This window comes from Octodon degus, unplaced genomic scaffold (assembly GCF_000260255.1).
Source record: "Octodon degus isolate 3935 unplaced genomic scaffold, OctDeg1.0 scaffold00090, whole genome shotgun sequence".
NCBI classification, from domain to species: domain Eukaryota; kingdom Metazoa; phylum Chordata; class Mammalia; order Rodentia; family Octodontidae; genus Octodon; species Octodon degus.
Window position 1 is genome coordinate 4,947,246 of NW_004524666.1, and position 19,308 is coordinate 4,966,553.

General features: G+C 40.1%; 1 pseudogene; it reads left to right on the forward strand.

The window, feature by feature from the left end:
* The first annotated feature begins 2,859 nt into the window (after positions 1 to 2,859).
* Positions 2,860 to 3,891, forward strand: LOC101562743 (annotated as a pseudogene).
* Positions 3,892 to 19,308: the final 15,417 nt, after the last annotated feature.

Here is a 19,308-nt window from a genome sequence, read left to right on the forward strand (position 1 = left end):
GAAGATACAAGGTCTGAGGGGGAGAAATTCAGAGGAACTTGATCTTTATCAGGCATCTGGGGAAAGGCTGCAGGATGAGCAGATGAAGGCAACAGACAGATTGGAAATGACTTCAAAGGTTTTAGTAGGAATGGCCGTGAGACACGGACTCCAGGACAAAAACAAGGAACTAGGAAGGGGAACTGGTTTTGTGGGGGAGAGAATGAGCTCAGTTAGACATTGTTGAATTTGAGACATTGGGAAGGCTTTCAAGTGAAAATGACCAGTGAGAAGTCAGAGATATGGGAATAAACCTTGAGCAAGGGACAGGACATGAGCTGTAAATCTGTGAGTCATCAGTTCCACGTGTTTGCAGCCATGAGAACAGGGACAGTCTCTACATGTTGGGTACCCAGCAAGAAAAGTAGAAGACCAAAGACTGAACATTGGTTAAGACACGGCAGGAAAAAGGAATCAGGAAGCATGTATGAAACCTCAGAAGACCTGGGACATTTGCAAGAAAAGAAGGAAAGTAAATGCCAGAAATATAAGAGGACAAGACATTTGCAAGAAGGGGAAAGAAAAAGTAATAAGGGACACACACACACACACACACACACACACACACACACACTTTTTATAAATTCACAGACCTCTTATCCAAATAGGTTGAATCCCCTGGAATGTGGACTACAAGATAAAATCAGACATTTTCCTCACATGGGCAATCTGGACCTCTAAGGGGATAGAGGCGAAGCTCCAAAATGTCCAGGGCTGCCTGTTTTCTCAAGAAAGCTCTTCCTTGGGCATTTCACCTCAATTTGGTTCTAAATGTTTGCAGTCTATCTTTGTGTAAAAGGGATTTCATATTCATCAAGAATATTTATCATTTAGCCTGGCTATAGTAGGGGCTTTTAAGAAAATTCCGATATTCTTGAGTGGTCAATAGTATGGTGATTTCAACACAGTCCTGAAGAAGACTGAGAAACTCAGAAAACAAACTACTAGTCCTGCTCTGAGAAACAGCAAGAACACTCTGACTGAGACCTACAGGCTCACCATGACCAAACATTGTCCCAAGACCATCTTGTCTCTGATTACTCTTTCCTTACCTTGTCCCCAAATAAATACCTTTGCTTTTCCAGGGTAAAGGAAAATGTGACATGTAAACCTATATTACATATTTATTGTACAAATATTAAACATTATTTCAAGTCTAGCATCCATAATGCTTCTTGACATTACACCAAATTTAAATTTGAATAGAGAAGATGAACTTCCATTAGTCTGTTTTGGAAAATAAAAAACAATTTTCCCAGAAGCCCAAAATAACAACAGATTTTTTTTTTATTTTTTTTTTATTTTTCAACAAATAATACACTGCATATATTCTTCTTAGTGGTTAATTGTTGTACAAAATGGAATAAGGATTTTTTTTTTTTTTTTGGTTCCTCGAATGCCTTCAGGGCACTTTTGGCCAGCTGGAGAGGTGTGAGGTTCGAACTCCAGCAACCTGAGGCTGACAGCTTTGTGGAAGCAGCCACTTAAAGGCCTGAGCTAGGGCCAGGCCCCCACAACAGATTTTTTTGGATAAACTAATATAACCATAATGTTGACCAAAAGAGTTAAAATAAAACTATATATTAAATTATAGCAAATACATAGAAAATTATACAAAATATAACTTTAGAGTTGTGAATTTTCACAATGTGAATGCCCCTGCTTCCCATGTAGCCAACACCCAGACCAGGAAAGAAAATCTGAAGCCCTTTTAGAAAACCGTATCAGGGCCCCTTTCAGTTACTGCCTCCTATGAAGAAAACTATGATTTCTATAATGATGTAGTATCCACACAGGTGACACTGACAAAGGTTCTACAATCTGAGGTACAGGATCTCAGGATAAATCCTGAGGGGATTTCACTGACCTTATCAGACCCAAAAGCTACAACTCTTGTTGCATAGGTCCTGCTTTACCTTGATCTTAACCACCCAGCAGAAAAGTATGAAAATGAAATATAAGAAGTAAAGCCGTGCTGTTATGTCGAGCTGTAGGGGACTCAGATCAACAATTTCTGACATTGCCAGTCAAGTGGAAGACCCAATACTATTATGGTCTACTGGACTCATTTAGAATATTTTGCTGAGTTTACACACCTACAATATTCAAATAATGGAACTTAAAAAAAAGGTGATACAGGTGAATGTCCATTTTGTATCTGTGTATTCAAAGTGGTTAGGATAGAAATATAGTTACATTCTCTTAATGAATAGAGGGATTTGTTCTAATGGTGTTTGTAGATAGGATATCATGTCCGCATCTTGTACAGCAATTAACCCCTAGCAAGAATGTATGCAATGTGTTAATTATTGAAACTGTCCTACCAATTTGATTTGAAACTGTCTCATTGCTATTTGTTTATCAATAAAATTATGGGGAAAAAAAGCAAATTTAAATTTAAAAGCAAATTTAAATTTAAATTAATTAATTAAAATGATGTAGTAGGCCAGGGAGATAGCTCAGTGAAATAAGCACCTGCCTGGCAAGCACAAGGTCCCAAGTTTAATCCCCAGTACCAAAAAAATATAAATAAATAAATAAAATAATGTGCTACTTTTGTTTTTAAGATTTATAGAAATAAAAATTTACTCTACCAAAGATGCAGCAGTTCTCAGTTCCCAGGAGGAGGACCTCTCCAAACCTTGCTTCCCCAGCCCCCAGTTCACTCAGCCACACTCACCACATGTGAAGAAGAAACCACCGCGCTCATGTGTGACAATGGCTCTGGCCTGTGCAAAGCAGACTTCAGGAGATGATTCCCCCCCCCACCTGGGCTCTCTTCCCCCAACCGTTATAGGCCTCCCTCACCTCCAGGGTGCAATGGTGAGAATGGGCCAGAAGGACAACTACGTGGGGGATGAGGCCCAGAGCAAGCAAGAGATTATAATTCTCAAGTACCCCACTGAGCATGGCATCATCACCAACTGGGATGACATGGAGAAGATGTGTTACCACCCCTTCTACAGTGAGCTGTGAGTAGCCCCAGAAGAACATCCCACCACACTCACAGAGGCTCCACTAAATCCCAAGGCCAACAGGGAGAAGATGACCCAAATCATGTTTGAAATTTTCAATGTCCCTGCTATGTGTCATTGCCCTTTAAGCCTCTCTCTCTCTCTCTCTCTCTCTCTCTCTCTCTCTCTCTCTCTCTCTCTCTCTGCCTCTGGCTGTACCACAGGCATTGCCCTGGATTCAGGGTATGGTGTCACCCACAACGTCCCCATCTACAAGGGCTATGCCCTGCCCCATGCTATCATGCACCTTGACCTGGCTGGCCATGACCTCACAGACTACCTCACGGAGATCCTCACAGAGAGAGGCTATTCATTTGTGACCATAGCTGAACGAGAAATTGTGAGAGATATCAAGGAGAAGCTGTGCTATGTGGCCCCGGATTTTGAGAATGAGACGGCCACAGCAACCTCATCTTCCTCTCTAGAGAAGAAGTATGAGCTGCCAGATGGGCAGGTCGTTGCCATCAGTAATGAATGCTTCTGCTGCCCTGAGAGCCTCTTCCAGCCTTCCTTCATTGGCATGGAGTCTGCTAGAATTCATGAGACAACCTATAATTCTATCATGAAGTTTGACATTGACATCCATAAGGATCTGTACGCCAACAATGTCCTCTCCGGGGGCACCACCTGTACCCTGACATTGCTGATAGCATGCAGAAAGAGATCACGGCCCTGACCCCCAATACCATGAAGATCAAGATTATTGCTCTGCCAGAGTGTAAGTACGCAATATGGATCAGAGGCTCCATCCTGGCCTCTGTCCACCTTCCAGGAAATGTGGATCAGCAAGCCTGAGTATGACAAAGCAGCCCCTCCACTCCACAGGAAGTGCTTCTGAAGTCAGAAAAGTTTCCCAAGAATCCCCTTGAAACTGCTGTCCTCAGTCATGACACACTAAAACCTACAATACTTAAGAAAAATTAATGTATATGTGCTTTTTTGTTTTACTTATTTTGTGCAATACTCTGAGATTCAGATCTATCTATGTTGTTGTAGTTTTTACATCTTGTTCCTGGTATAAATATACTGCAATTTCTTTATCCAATCTTCTATTGATTGATATTTGAATCCTTTCTAGTGTGCGATTATCGCATGTAGGCACTCATCTCCCTTGGGAGGAAATGCAGGCATGGAATTGCAGGGCCATGGGACATACATGTATTCAGCCTCAAGAGACAGTGCCAGTCATCCATGGTGTCATACCTATTAAGTCTCCTTCCAACATATGCTTGAGTTGTAAGTGTTCCGTATCATTACTGGTACATGGTATTATTGGTGTTTTTCCTCTTTTTTGTTTGTTGGCCTTTGCTTTCTGATAGATTTTGTACCTTTTAAAGTCTCTGCAGAGACCACAGTAGAGAGAACAATCATTTTAAGGGCTTAGTGAGTATCACTAACATTGAGACTTCCCATTTTAAGAATTTGCAATTATGAAAATTATCTTCTTTTATGTCGTACTTACTTTGCATTCACATTGAAGGGGATTTTACCAAGCCTTTATTTTAAAAGTCATATAGATCATAAAAGAGAAACTAAAGTGCTAAAGTCCCTCAATTCCCTTTCCAGATATTTGTATGGAAAAAAAAAAAAAGGAGAAAGAAAAAAAGAGGGCAGGAGGGAGAGATTGGGGAGGAAAGGCAGTTACTGTTGATTCTCACTAGCCAAAGTGATCTCATAAACCTAACTACTTTTCAGCCACAAAAAGAAATGGATAGTTTCGGAAGAAAATACTTGCATGGTAGTGTGCACCTGTAGTCCCAGTGCTTGGGAGGCTGAAAACAGGAGGATCGCTACAAGTCCAATCTGTGTAGTAAGACCCTGTAGACCATGTACTAAATACACTTAAAAAAAGAAAATACTTAAAAGTATCTTTTGGGGGATAATGAGCAGCAAATAATTAGTTACACATGTCACACACATACGCACGTACATATTTATATGCACGTAAAATAAAGAATAGGTATAAATGAAGCTTAACATCTACAAAGAATAATCTCTGAGACTGAGTATCTCTCTAACATGTTGACCATCACTTGGTTTGGATGATGGTTGCTGGGAATACCCTAGAAATGCCTGTAATCTTCACAGTCATCACTTGAATTAACCATGTACAACTCCTCAAAAAGTCCCAAAAAGTTCAGGAGAAAAGTCAATGAAAAGAAAGAAGCTACCTGTCACCTAGTCCTGTGCGTAGCTCTACCTCCAGTGTAGCCAACCCTTAGAAGCCAGCTCAAAAGCCTATCCCCTACACGCCAATGGTTTGTCTTCTCAAGCTGTGTAAGTACAGAGAAAGCTCAGATGGCTTAGCAAATGTGGTCTTCTTCAGTCTGCCTGGGCCAAGCTGCTTTTATCACAATACTATAGCTGTCTTGTCAGAGCCTTGGTGTACCTGAGAGTTTCCCTTACAAGGCTATGGAATTCAGAAGAGGAGAGTTCAGCTCTTACTCACCTTTTGCATTGCCCACAGTCGCAAGCAATTTGCAGGCACAAAATAATGCCTAAGAAAACTTACTGAGAGGATCCCCAGACCAACCTATTTAAACTGAGAGTGATAGGTTGTCTGTCATTTAAAGAAAAGTTTATGCTGTTTTCTGCAATCTAGGTTATGTTTCTATCATTTCAAATACTTCTGTCTTCTCCACACATATATACAACACACACACACACTTCCCTTCTCCCTCTCCCATACTCATTTTTCTTACAAAATATTCATAAGACCTGCAAAAATCACTATCCTTTCACTGATTAATCACAACCTGGCTAGCTTCACTCCACTAAGAATGAAAGCAGAGTTGGACATGGTGTGGTGGAAGAAGTTAGAACTTGCAAAATGAGCAGAGAACTCGGCTCCTGATCACTGCTACCTGGTGTGTGGCCTTGTTTAGGGCCTCACTTTTCCCATCTAGTGGGTGGTCTCTTAGTTTCTTTCAATGGTATTACAAGGATGCATATCTCTAAAATTTTTCAGCATGGGGGCATTTGCGTTGTTCTTCCCCAAGTCACCACCAGGACGCTGTCAAAGCCAGAGCAAGATCTGATTTTCTGTTTGCTTAGAGCACAAGTAAGCTAGCTCCAAGACTGGTTTATTAAATAAAAGTATGGTGGGAAAAGTTCCTGGCTGTTTTGACAACAAAACAATTTAGAAATAAGAACTCAACAACTGGATTTTTAGTATTCAGCTCTCAATGTCCCTTTCTAGGGGGCCTGGCCTTAGCTCAGTTGTTTAAGTGGCTGCTTCCACAAAGCTGTCAGCCTCAGGTTGCTGTAGTTCGATCCCCACAACACTCCAGCCAGCCAAACCACCCCTTAGGGCATTTAGAGAAAAAAAAAAAACAAACTTATTCCACTTTCAATGTCCCTTTCTAACCCAATCCTGCTTTGATCACTGGAAAAAAGAAAAAGAGATTCTCAAACTAAAGCAAGATGGAAACTGGGCAGGCAGAGTGTTATAAAGAGCTCGTCAGTTCTTCCCCTTCATACAGCTGAAAAAACATAATTTCCTAAATTGTTTTTTTGCCAGACTGCTGTACACAAAAGCAGCTAAGGTCTTACATTTCTCTGAACCTTAAGATGGTGGGATCTTTAGTGTTGTGTAGATTTTTCTCCTTCAGATTGGCTGATCCATATTGAAATTTATAAAATCCCCACGTGTGAGACTTGACTACCTGACCTTTCCCCAAAAGCCAAAACAAAAGTTGGCACTCTAGCCTAGCAAATAACAAAAAATTAAGTTTATTTTTTTCTGGTGTAAAGTTAAATCCTGGAACTAGACACTGACAGAATGTCAACTATACCAAATATCAGTGAAGTTAGTTCCCCTGCAAAAGATATGCCTGGAAGTTTTAACAAGAAACCAGAAGGGGATTCCAATGTACTTCCTCTTTAATACAGTACAGGAGAAAACTAACTCTGGCATTAAAGATCAGGGCTGGGGCTGGGGAGATAGCTCCGTAATCTAAGCACCTACCTAGCAAGCGCAAGGACTCAGGTTCCATCCCTGGTGTTCTACAAGCCGTGCAGGTCCAGGAACCCCAGGCACAGCAAGACCCTGTACCAAATAAATAAACAAATAAATAATTTTTTAAAAAGATAAAGTCTGTCTCTCTGATCAGAGTGTCATTTTCTCTTTTTCTCTGCAAAATCTGCCATTGTGCTTCAGGAGAAGTTATCACGTCTGTTCTCTGGATCCTCCTCCCTCCATACTGTTTGCTTTTTCATTGTTGTTGTTGTTTTATTGCTAAAGTTCAGGCTCAGTTAAACTTCCATTCAGAGAGTGGGAGTAAATATCTGGCCACAGAGCGCAGTGAGATAGATAAGCTGACTTTCTCTGTAGCTGTGTGTCCTAGATTTTCTGAGATGATCACATCCTGAGGACTCAGAGGCAGCTCACACTTTCAAGTCTGAATGCTGACTCATGTCCTCCCCTCCAGGGCAACAGAAAGGAAGGGTGGAGTTGGAGGATCTGGGGTTAGGGAGCAGGGTAGGACCTGGCAGAGGGTTGGCGGGGAGTGGAAAGGAGCAGGGACACCAGCAAAATTCCTGTACTGAATACAAAGCCTGGATTTTCTTCAAGACTCAGGAACCTTGAGAGGGAACTCTGCAAAAATCACCCACACAGAACTTTCTCCTTCAGGCCCACTGCTTTCCCTGTTTTCCTTTGAGACCTTTGGGACTCACACGGTTGATAAAAAAGGAAGGAAAAACATCCCTTGAAGGTTATTGCAAGGTCTTTTTTGCAAGGATGGGTGGAATGAGTCAAATAAACTGCAGGAAAAAAATCCCCCAAAACTTAGGGCGATCCAGAAGGGAATCTTTGCTGAGACTTGTGTCATTTCTTCCAGTGACTTAAATAATTCATGGAAGTTTAGGTCATTCACACAGCCAGCTATCTATAAGGACTTTAAGCAGCTTAATCTTTAAGTGGTCAACAGTTTGATAGCATCACGCGTCTGGTGACTGACAGGAAGCTCGTGTAATTTTTTCTAGTCTGCCATGGTGCTCATGTTCTTCTATGAGGAATGCGATCTGTGGTGGACCCAGTAGCTATCTTGTATCTTCTAGTGACCAGGACAAGGTGAGAGCCAGCATTTCATGGTACAGTACATTTCTGATGTAGTCAGATGTGCCTTTAATATAATTGATGGTTAATAATTCTTTGGTGGTTTTAGTGAACCAAGTAATTGCTTTGGGACCACAGATTCATTTGTTCAATAAGTAATCTATGACTTGATAGAAGCTGAGGATATTTGGAGCTTGTGTCTATTGGAAAGTCTGAGAATAAATACTGCCATTCATGTACATCCATATACAAATATATTTAAATTATACATTGTGGTGGGGGTTGTTGTGCAGAGATAGAAATGAAAGATAAGGTGGAACCAGCTGTACAAAAGAAAAAATGCTCCATTTTGCTGTGGGGTAGAGAACTAAGGTGGAATTCTTATCACTGACAAGGATAAGGATCACTGGGCCCAGCCCAGTGGCGAATGTCTCACACAGAGAACATTTAATTATGTGGCTCTAAGCTTTAACCCTCTCACTCTGGATAGCTGTGCTACTTGTGGGACAGCCATGTAAATGGAGTACTGTAGTTGTAACAATTATTCAATTGCTACTACTTGAAGACTCTGAAATGCTTTATTTCACCCACCTCCACCCATCCCCAAGAACTTCCTTGCAATTCAGTGATGAAATAGGGTCTTGCTGGAGGCTTCCAGACCCTGTTCAGGCATTTTCACAGGCTTCCACTTTAATTCACTAATGCTAGAGTTGTCCTGGTCACTAAATATTCCAGGAATGTTAGAATGGGGGATGGCATAGGATATATATGTAGAGAGTAAAAACATACACAAGGAGTTTAGAAACAACCAGCTATCTTGGGGAACATGGCTATGATTGTGATGTACTGTCCCCTTTGCCCATCTCACTAAGATCATCAAAGAGTATTTATGAGGGCCAGGGAGATGGCTCAGTGGAATAAGCGCTTCCCTGGAAAGTGCAAGGGTCTGAGTTCAATCTCCAGTTCCACAAAAAAAAAGTGTTTATGGTGCCCACCCAAGTTCTAGGAAAAATTAAACAGATAATCCATGCTTTTTACTTATTTTTATTTTTTAAGAGAGTACAAATAGAATTAAAACAGAAAAAAATTACAAGTGATACAGATTTTCACTTAACAAAGAAATATGAATTTCCCAATATTTGTTGTAATATATAGTGCTGTCTTGCAACCAGTTATTCACAATACCAAGTATATGCATGTAAAAGTGGAAGAAAAAAGAAACAAATGTATAAGAAATTAAGAAGACAAAAAGGAGAAACAATTGAAAAAAGGAGATGAAAAAATTAAGAGTGTTAACTACTTCTTTCCATAGACCAGCAGAAATTCACAGTACAGTTGTCCAAACCACTCTGCTTACATACATAGATAAATCCTTTTCCTACTCCCTCTCCTGTCCTTCTCCTCTACTCAGTACCTCTTTCCTTTTGAATAAGTTCATTCCCTTTTACCAGTGTCTACTGTACCCTTCAGATTCCATTTTTCTCTTTCGGGTTCTCACACTGAGACAATATGATGTTTGCATGTGCAGGTCTGATTTATTTCACTGAAGAGTATGTTTTGTAGATTCATCCATTTACTGAGAAAAGACTCAAATTTATCCTGTTTTATAGGTAAATAATACCCCATTGTGTAAAAATACCACATCTTTCTTATCTATTCTTCAGCTGATGGGCATCTGGGTTGTTTCCAGGATTTATCTACAACAAATGTGCTGCTATAAATATGTGCGCACATATATTGCTGTGGTATGATGTTTTCACTTCTGGAAAAATACCCAGGAGGGAAATAGCTGGCTTGAATGGGATCTTCAATCCTAGATGTTTTTTGTTGTTGTTGTTTTGTTTTGTTTTTGGTAGTATGAGGGGTCAAACTCAGAACCTTGTGCTTTGCCAGGCAAGCACGTAGACCACTGAGCTATCTCCCTGGCCCTCCAATCCTAGATTTTTAAGGAATCTCCACACTGATTTCCACAGTGGTCACACCAGTCTCTACTCCCACCAACAACGCAGAAGTGTTCCTTTTTCTCCATAGCCTCTCTAGCACTTATTATTGGCTGACTTCTTGATGTTAGCCATTCTTTCTGGTGTGATATGTCATGCTTTTTAATGTTATATAATTAAAATATATAGTAAGGTAGACTGTTTGGGAAAGTAGTATTACGTGTAAGGAGGTAAGCTATTTGTAGGATTTCATCAAGCTTGTTTTGGGCAAGAATAATCATAAAGTTAATTGTTTCACCCTGGCAGTCCTACCTGGTATTCTAGTATCGATATGTGCTAAGTCAATAGTGAAATTCTCTTTAACTGTAGGAAAGAAGAAAAGCAGGAATAAAAAGGATCTACTTAATTATCCTTTCTCTGTAGAAAAATAAAACACCTATTTCCATATTTAATATAAAGGATGGCTATTATAATAGTAGAAATTCAGGGTCTCAAAATATTATTCAAAGTGTGTTTTTGGAGATCTACAAAAACAATCACAAATGAATCATCTTTCTCTCTTTCAGTATACAGTCACTACTGAAGTGAACTCTAGTTTCCCTTTTTTTGATTTAAGAAAGTCTTTCTAATCTGTTTTCTTTTCCTTCACTAACTCCTACTCAAGGTCTTCTCAGTCCCTTAGCACATTTAGAGCACCTCAGACTTACCTGTCCTATTTCTGCTTTGCTGCCTCACTTATGTGTCCCTAGTGGAAAGGAAAGTGTCTTTCCTCTCATGTGGCTTAGTTGAATCTATTTCTAAATAGTTTCTTAGCAGGGGGAAAAACAACAATAAACTTCATGCTAGTGAACATGATGGGAGGTATTCCTGGTGGAATCTTTCTTTTTTCTATTTTTTTCCAAAAACGTAACACATATAATTGGCCAGATAAATGGGATTTAGTGTGACATTAACATATATATCACATTAACATGTGCATATTGGGTATTTTGATCATATCCAACAACTCTTCTCTCATCTCCCAGCTTCCTCTTCTTCCCTTCCCCCAGCACCTTTCCAAGTCCTCAGTAATTCTACATTCAATAGGCTTGTTGTTTGCCTACAAATGGAACAATAAAATACTTGTCTTTCTGTGCCAAAATTATGTTACTTGATATGTCTTCTAATTCCAACTGTTTTGCCACAAATAATAGAATTTCATTTTTATTTAAGGCTGAATAACGTTCCAGTGTGTATAAGCTGTATTTTCCTTAACCATTCATCTCCTGATGGGTGCCAAGGTTGATTCTATATCTTAGCGATTTTTAATCGTGCTGCAATAAATATGGGCACACAGGTACCTCTTTGCTATGATGCATTCACAATCTTTGGATATATACCCAGGAGTGGGATACTGGGGTATTATGGTAGCATCTTTCTTATTATGAAAAAAAAATTTAAGCTCTTATTATCCATGATCCACCTCTCTAGCTTTATGGAAGCCACTCTGGGCTTTTAATATGAGTTCTTTTTGTGGAGCTGAGAGTATATCCAATTGGGGCAGCAGGAACTAGCCACCCAATAAAGCCTGAATGTTCTGGAAATAGCTACTAGTAACAATCTGCCACTCCACAATATCTATGTGCCCTAACCCAGTTGTTTTGCCCTCCCTAGTCCAATATCTTCTAGTTCTCCTCTGCCTAAGTTTCTAAACCCTAATGACATTGCACTCAATTCAGTTACTTTAGTTAATTTCAGCTCAACTCATAGAATTAGGTAGGAAGATGTCTGTGAAAGCACTTTGTAACAGGCAAGGTGTTTTAAAAACATAAGTTATTATCAAGAACTAATTATGTGGGGCCAGGGAGATGGCTCAGTAGAATAAGTGCTTGTCTGGCAAGTGCAAGGTCCTGAGTTCAATCCCCAGTTCTGAAAAAAAAAAAAAAAAAAAAAAAAAAAAAAGAACTAATTATGTGCTATTCCCTTTGCTGGGGTGTAGGTGGAAGTGGAAAGTGTAAAAAGGGTGAAGAGCTTCGGCCCTGACATCCTAAGAGCCTGGTGTTTAACTGAGCAAATGGAACACAGGTTTTAAAATATGATGGCTTGCAGCAAGAATTACAACACTAGGTCATAAAGGTGGCTCCTCCAAACCTACAGTAGAGGAAGAAACATTTAAATGGACTCAGAAACACTTGGGAGACATCTGCTAGCAGAAGTGGTACAGAAGCCTAAAAGGTTCTTGTCATGTGACAGAAGTGACCTCTTCACAAACAGAAATGAATCAGATCAATGATACTCATAAGAGAGAAGGGATGAGTGAAGATCCTCATCATTTACCTATATCCTTAATCCTCCACAATGTTGACTATAAAAATTACATGTCCAAATTGTATCTCTGCTTTGAAAGATGTCGAGTTACATAGGAGGTCTTTGAATAAATACAACAAAAATTCGCCCATGTATAAGAAGTCGATGAGTCCTCCTCAGTCTGGTTGAGGATTTGAAGAATCTAAGGGTTTCTCTGTCACCTGAAAGCAGAGGTAGGACATGGCATTCTTCTCCAACCAGAAGTGCAAACTTTGTCAGAATGAAAGGTGCGTTTAGAAAGAATGTGGTCCCCATACATCAACTGTGATTAGCTTTTGAACAACTTTCATGAACAGGAAGGCTTCCATTCAGAAGCAGATAATTTGTCTGATTACCTTTGGGTCTCAAGTCATCCCATGACAATGGGAACAATGTCCCTCGACCTGTGCAGAAAACTCCATCAACCAACTCAGGCGTGCAGTGAAGCATTGGAAGAATCATTGAGGGTCCTGTTTACACTCATTGGGTTTTTTTTTTTTTTCTTTTCTTTTTTGGATAGAGGTAGATAACATGATGCTTTTTACTAGAATATACATCTGGACGATTTTTGTTTTTCTGTTTAGGGCTTTAGCAGTTCTGTATTCAGAGACCAACACAAAGCCCTTATTTACTTTCTGTCCTGGAAAATGCTGTCAGTATTTTGCTGAGCACTTCCAAGAAAATTCTCCCATCCCCCATGCCCAGCAAACCTCTCAGGTTAGCCATGGGATGATGTTTACCTCTTTCACTTAGTATCAGATACAGATCTGGCAAAAACCCAAAGTGTGCTCTTCTAAGAAGACACTGGGCTCCCTTGGAGGCATTTCAGTGATTCTTCTCCCTTGACTGTTGCATTTGGAGAACCAGATCTTGTGCCTGTCTGAGACAATTTTGTGAACTATGATTTTCCTAAGGCAGAAATCTATAGTTGAGTATGAAAGCAAGAGGAGCTTTTATCCTAGACATTAAAGGAAGGGGGGTAGTTTTTACTGAGAATTACTGTAAAGTTTTAGCCTTCCCAAAAGAAAAGATAAAACTCTATATAATCAGACTCTTATACTGTAAGGAATCTTCTGATACCTCTTTGACATTCATCCAAAATCACTACTTCCTTGATGAAGTTCAAAAACTGAATAATTTGACATATACTCTCACTGAGTGATTGAAAATGGAAGCCAGAGGGGAAAACACTCTCTAATTTGCACTCAAAGAAGAACTAGCCATCAAAATGTACCAAAAAAAAACTAGTGAGTAAAATGAATCTCTAGAAGATGTAAAAGAGAAAGAAAAGAGACAGTCTTAAACTCCTCTTCCAGATTTACAGTGTATCTAACCAGCTAGTCACTGCTGAAATTAGAGCAAGGGCCAACCAGCAAGACCACTGACAGGGTCAGACAGTGCAGCCAGCATTCTGCACTCACTGTCTTGCTGGAAGGGCACGTGCATCCTCATTCTCAGGTGAAAGGGGGAAGGGAAATAGGAAAAAAACCCAACTTTCTGGTATCCACCTACAGAGAAATTTTTTACACTTCATGGAAATGCTAACTTAGAGAAAGGGAACTTCCATCCTAAAGCTTTTCTGAAAGGGAAATGCCCAGACATGCATTCAAAAAGGAAACAACTGGCAAATGGACCTGCACAGAAATGCCAGTAGAATCAGGATGGGACATAGACCTGCAAGCTGAGCCTCCTCACTAGAAGTCAGAGAGGTTTTCACCATCCACAGCACAGCTGTCCTGGCTGCAAAGCCCAGGGTTGACTGAAATACAACATTTATATAAGTTGTGCCTCACCCCTATTCAGGAGGCACAACCTCCCGGCTGCATCTTTCAGACTCCATCCTAGTTATATTTATAACTATCTTTGAAGCCATGGGATTAGGAATCAAGTACTAGACCCACCTGAAAACGCAGACCAGTCCAAAGTGAAAACTCTCCACTGCAGAGTAAATCTCCAACTTTCACTTTCTAAAGCCTCATGAAACAGCGCCAGTTGAATGGATAGCTTCGGAGGACTGCTTAGGAGACTTCCCCATACTTAATATTGTCCTTTATATTCAGAGAAAATTCATAAAATAATTTTCACATGTTCATATGGAAAGCATTGAATTCCATATCTACTCCCTTCCCTTTCCAAACACCACTACAGGCTGATAATGAACAAGTGTACTCTTCTCTGTCAACTTGATAATGTAGTCTCTTCTGATTTTGGGTGGCCATGTGCTTCAAGTTTCGGGCAAGCTGAGAGACTAGAAATGAGACCACCAAACATATTTCTTCCCTAGTCCCAGGAAGGCTCATATGTTTGTGACTACAGTCATTTAAATGTTCACCTGGAGATGGAGATGAGCAATTCTTGCTATTTTAGCTCATAATAATTTGAAAAAGGGGCTTTCTCTAAAATAAAAGGTATGAAGAAATACAAAGAAAAAAAAATAAGGCTTAGATTAAAATTTGAAAGTCCCAAATTCCAAATCCAAATTTTCCTCTAATTAACTATCATAGAATTTTTCTGAATACAAAGATCTCATCTGAAACACAAAGGGGATGAACAGGCAGATTTTTAAGGCTCCCTTCACAATTAAAAGTTTATGAGGACTTCTTTTTGTCTAAGCATTCAATTAACCACAGCTGATGTTTCCCAGCTGCCTAGTCCTCTTCATCCAGGATCTACCCAGACACCCAGCCCAGAGGGGGCCCCGATTCTTCTGAGAACTGATACAACATCACATTAGGTTCTTTTACTTTTCATTGGCTCTTCTTCTCTCTGTTAGCACAGATTATCCCAGGTAAAGTATAGTTGATTTAGCCAAAAATCACCTGGCAGCTGTCCATCCTGGGTAGTATGCCAAATATGACAAGAGCAATGGGCGTACCGAAGAACCTTTGAAATTCTGCAGATGAATGCCCTCCAAAAGTCTCCAGGGGATATGGAAAAAGAGCCATTAGGATGTATGGGGGAAATTGGATCATTTGTTTTTATTGGTTCTAATCTTTTATTTTTAGGGTTTTTTTTAATGTGTATAATGTATCAGAATCTTAAAGATATATATCATTTACAAAACAATCTACATCTGTTTAAGAGTTCTTTTTTTTGTTTGTTTGTTTTTTCTTTTTGATTTTTTGTGGCCAGTTCAGCCCACCTTGGGGGCAGGGCTGGCATGACATGTGGTGTCAGAGATTGAACTGCAGTCCCTGTGCACTTACCTAAGCAGGCACTTTAGACCACTGAGGTATCTCATCAGCCCTACATCTGTTGAAGAATGTATACTAAATTGTTTTGTTGTTATTTATAGGAGTATGTGACAAAAAAATTAAATATTAATCATCCACAATCTAGGATGATGTTCTGCCCTCCACCTGTTTGGATAAATACATTTATTAGGACATAGCCACATCCATTAGCTTAACCAAGTGTCTAGGGCTGTTTTCACACTGTAATGGCAGAGTTCACTACTTGTATGAGAAAAGGTGTGGTAGACTGACAACTGGTGGTCCATCAGATGAACAGAATCCATGTGATGCTGGGTGTAGAGGGCCCATCTGAGGATTGTTGCCAACAACATTAAAAGGAAAATGAGAAGAAGAAGTGGTGCTGTTGGTTCCCCTGGAGGAGCTTGTCATGCTGACTTTCCTGATAGGAACTTGGCTGTTCTCGTTGTTGGAGGAGCCAGGACCTTGTCATCACTGAGGATGGCTGCGGTTCCTTTCACGGGAGCTCTGGTTCTTTAAGCATCGCTTCCTGGCTCCAGTGTAGATCGCTTGGCCTGCTGATACTAAGCCTTTATCCCACTGTCATAGCCTTTCTAGCTTCCACCACTGACTGACCTTCAAGCCTTCACAGCTCAAATCTGTGAAACATACTTGCATGAGGCATTATCGTGGGCTCTAAGCCTCCTGTGGGACTCCTGGTGGGGGAGCATTGTCATGGGCTCTAGGTCTTCAGCTAGACTCACGTAGGCATTGCCATGGGACCCAGGCTCTCAGCCTGATTCTTTGGGTCTTTAGTGTGTGGACAGATTTCCTACACTTGACTCAGGGTGACTATTACAAAATTATCCTAGAAATTATGGCTTCTGTATTAAATTGTTTCCCTAGTAAAATCATGACTACAGTAACAGGTATGGCCCACAAATACTTACTTTCTTGCCCTGTATAGGAAATAATTCACTGACCTTTGATCTAAACTAACTGCATTTCAATGGGTAAAGGAATGTTAGGCCAGAGATGTTGAATAAATCAGCAAAGCACAAGAACTTGTGCTTTGGGTATTTTTCAAAGTATTCTTCAGTGAAAGCTTTGTGTACATCACACTGTCATATTCACACTGGTATTCTTTAAAATCTTTTGAGGGCTGGTGAGATGGCTCAGTGGTCTAAGGCACCTACTTGGAACAAGCTTGGCAAAGCACAGGGACCATGGTTCGATCCCCCAGCACCACATGCCAGCCAGCCCGCCCCCTGGTGGACTGAGCTGGCCACACACACACACACACACACACACACACACATAAATAAATAAAAATTTAAAATCTTTTGAAATGCAGACAAGACTAAAATTCCACATCAAGCACCCTACCTGAGTTCATCTCCCAGCTTTCCTTGGGCTTCCTCCTCCACAGCTGGCTTTCATTCATTTCCCTGGAGCCATGGGGGGTGGGGGCTGCCTCTGCCGAAAGCTGCTGCCACACTCTTCATCTGCTGTTCAGCTCAAACACAAGACCACAAGTTTAAAAAAAAAAAAACTTTTGCTTTAGACACTTGAATTAATAGATTATACCTCTTGAAACACCTGAGAGAGGCAGTTAATACCACTAACAGGTCAGCTATCCCGTAGTCATATTGGTAACTCAGAGCCCTCTAACTGTGGAATCTTCAAGGGATCACACTCTGCCCACCTAATGTCCACTTCTCCAAACACATGAACTTACAGATAAAGTCACAGACAAGTAGATCAAGTCATGGAAGCTCCTTCTCATGAAAGGGAATTAGTCTGGGATTGAGTTTCAAGCTAGAATGACTTAAAGCAGTAGTCCTGTAAATGTGGTACAACACCCATAGCATCGATGATATCTGGGAACTTGTCAGAAAGGTAAATCATTATTACTAAATCAGAAACTCTAGGATGGGCCACAGAAGTCTGTGTTTTGACAGCTTGGTCCAGATGCTTGCTACAGCTTCAGAAGTGCTGATTTAAGAAACAAAAAGACCAGGAGCCAAAAAGAAGGGCCTCCCCTGCCACCACTGCCCTTCTCTGAAGTCTCCACTCCGCCAACCTTCACTGTACTTTTACAGATGCAAAACTCCAGAAAGAGATACTGTTTCCTTGCCATCAAATGTTCAAAGGGGAGGAACAACTAGGGAGAGGGAAAGAGGAAACGACAAAAGGAAGGGAAAAAGAAATATATATGTCTACACACAGGATAGCCAGGATAATTGTACTGCTGATTTCTGCTGGTCTATTGAAAGGACATTAAGGCTTAAATTTTTCTCTCTCTCCTTTTTAATTGTTTTATAACTTTTTTGGATCAATTGTGCATGCTCATATCTGGTAGTCTAAACAACTAATTTGAAGTATAACAATCATTGTTGAATTCCTATCATTTTGTTTAGTGAATGTCTGTATAGTTTCTAATGATTTTTTTTTTACTATTTCTTATTCACTTTAAAAATTAATTTATAATTTTTTAGAAGAAAGAGTCAGTAAAGAAGATTAAACATAAAAAAGAGTCATATTGAGATACTGAATAGAAAAAGAAATTCTAACTTACCCAGTGACCATGGTACCTGACCGTAGTCATAGTTTCCTTGAATCGCTGACTCACTATTTTATTTAATACACAACAAGGTCCTTATAAATGCAAAATTCTATGTGAAAACCGCACCCTGTATATTCATCTCAGTGAACAATTAGCTAGTATTATGGTGTTTACAGTCTGATGGAGATATATTTTCAGCTAATAAATCATAAGAAACAAATATTTTTGAAAATCCAAATCAAGTGGTTTAAAGGAAAAGAATGATTTGCTGTGTGAAATATATTATGAAGAAACAAGATGGGGATAGGGAGTTAGTGATGCATTCCTAGGGAGCTGACCTTTGAGATGATCTCTCTGCAGAATAAGATTTTTATGGATAAAAAAAAAAGGATTGTCTATTCAAAGAAAAAGTATGTGAAAAAGTCCAGCAATAGGAGAACTGATATGCAGAAGAACTGAAAGCAGACCAGTGGGATGAACACAGAGTAAGGGTAAGGATGGCCCAAGAGGCGGTAGGGGAAGCAAAATACACCCACATGAAAGACTTTGTTAACTGTTAACAATGAGATCACTCTGGCTGCTATGTGGAAAACTGGAAGGAAGCTAGAATAGACTCATCATTCTACCTGCCCAGGCCAGATGTAAAGGTAGTTAAAGCAGGGAAAGGTAGAAACATAAGTGAGATTACAGAAAATATGTAAGCAGGAACAGTATGGAAGAATTGATGTTGTAGATGTGGGAGACAGGAAGTGGTCAAGAGTGGTTCCTTAGTTTCTGGTGCAGGAATTTAGTGGCTGCTCACAGATACAGAACATGCTGAAAGAGGAGCAGATAGGATGAATTGGCGTAGGTTTGAAAAGTCTACGAAGTCTTTTTGAATAGGCATTGGTTTAGTTGGATTTATGCTACTATCACAAAATATTTGACACTGGGTGGTATCAAAAGAAAAGAGGTTTATTTGGCTCCTGATTCTTATGATTTGAGGGTCCAAACAGCATGCCATCAGTGTCCTAAAAAGAGTCCCATGACTGTGTCCCAACATGGTAGAAAAACAAAATATGGGGCTGGGAAGATAGCTCAGCAGCTTAAGTGCCTACCTGGCAAACACCAGGCCCTGAGCTTGATCCCTGGTAGCAAAAGAGAAGAGGAGAGGAGAGGAGAGGAGGGGAGGGGA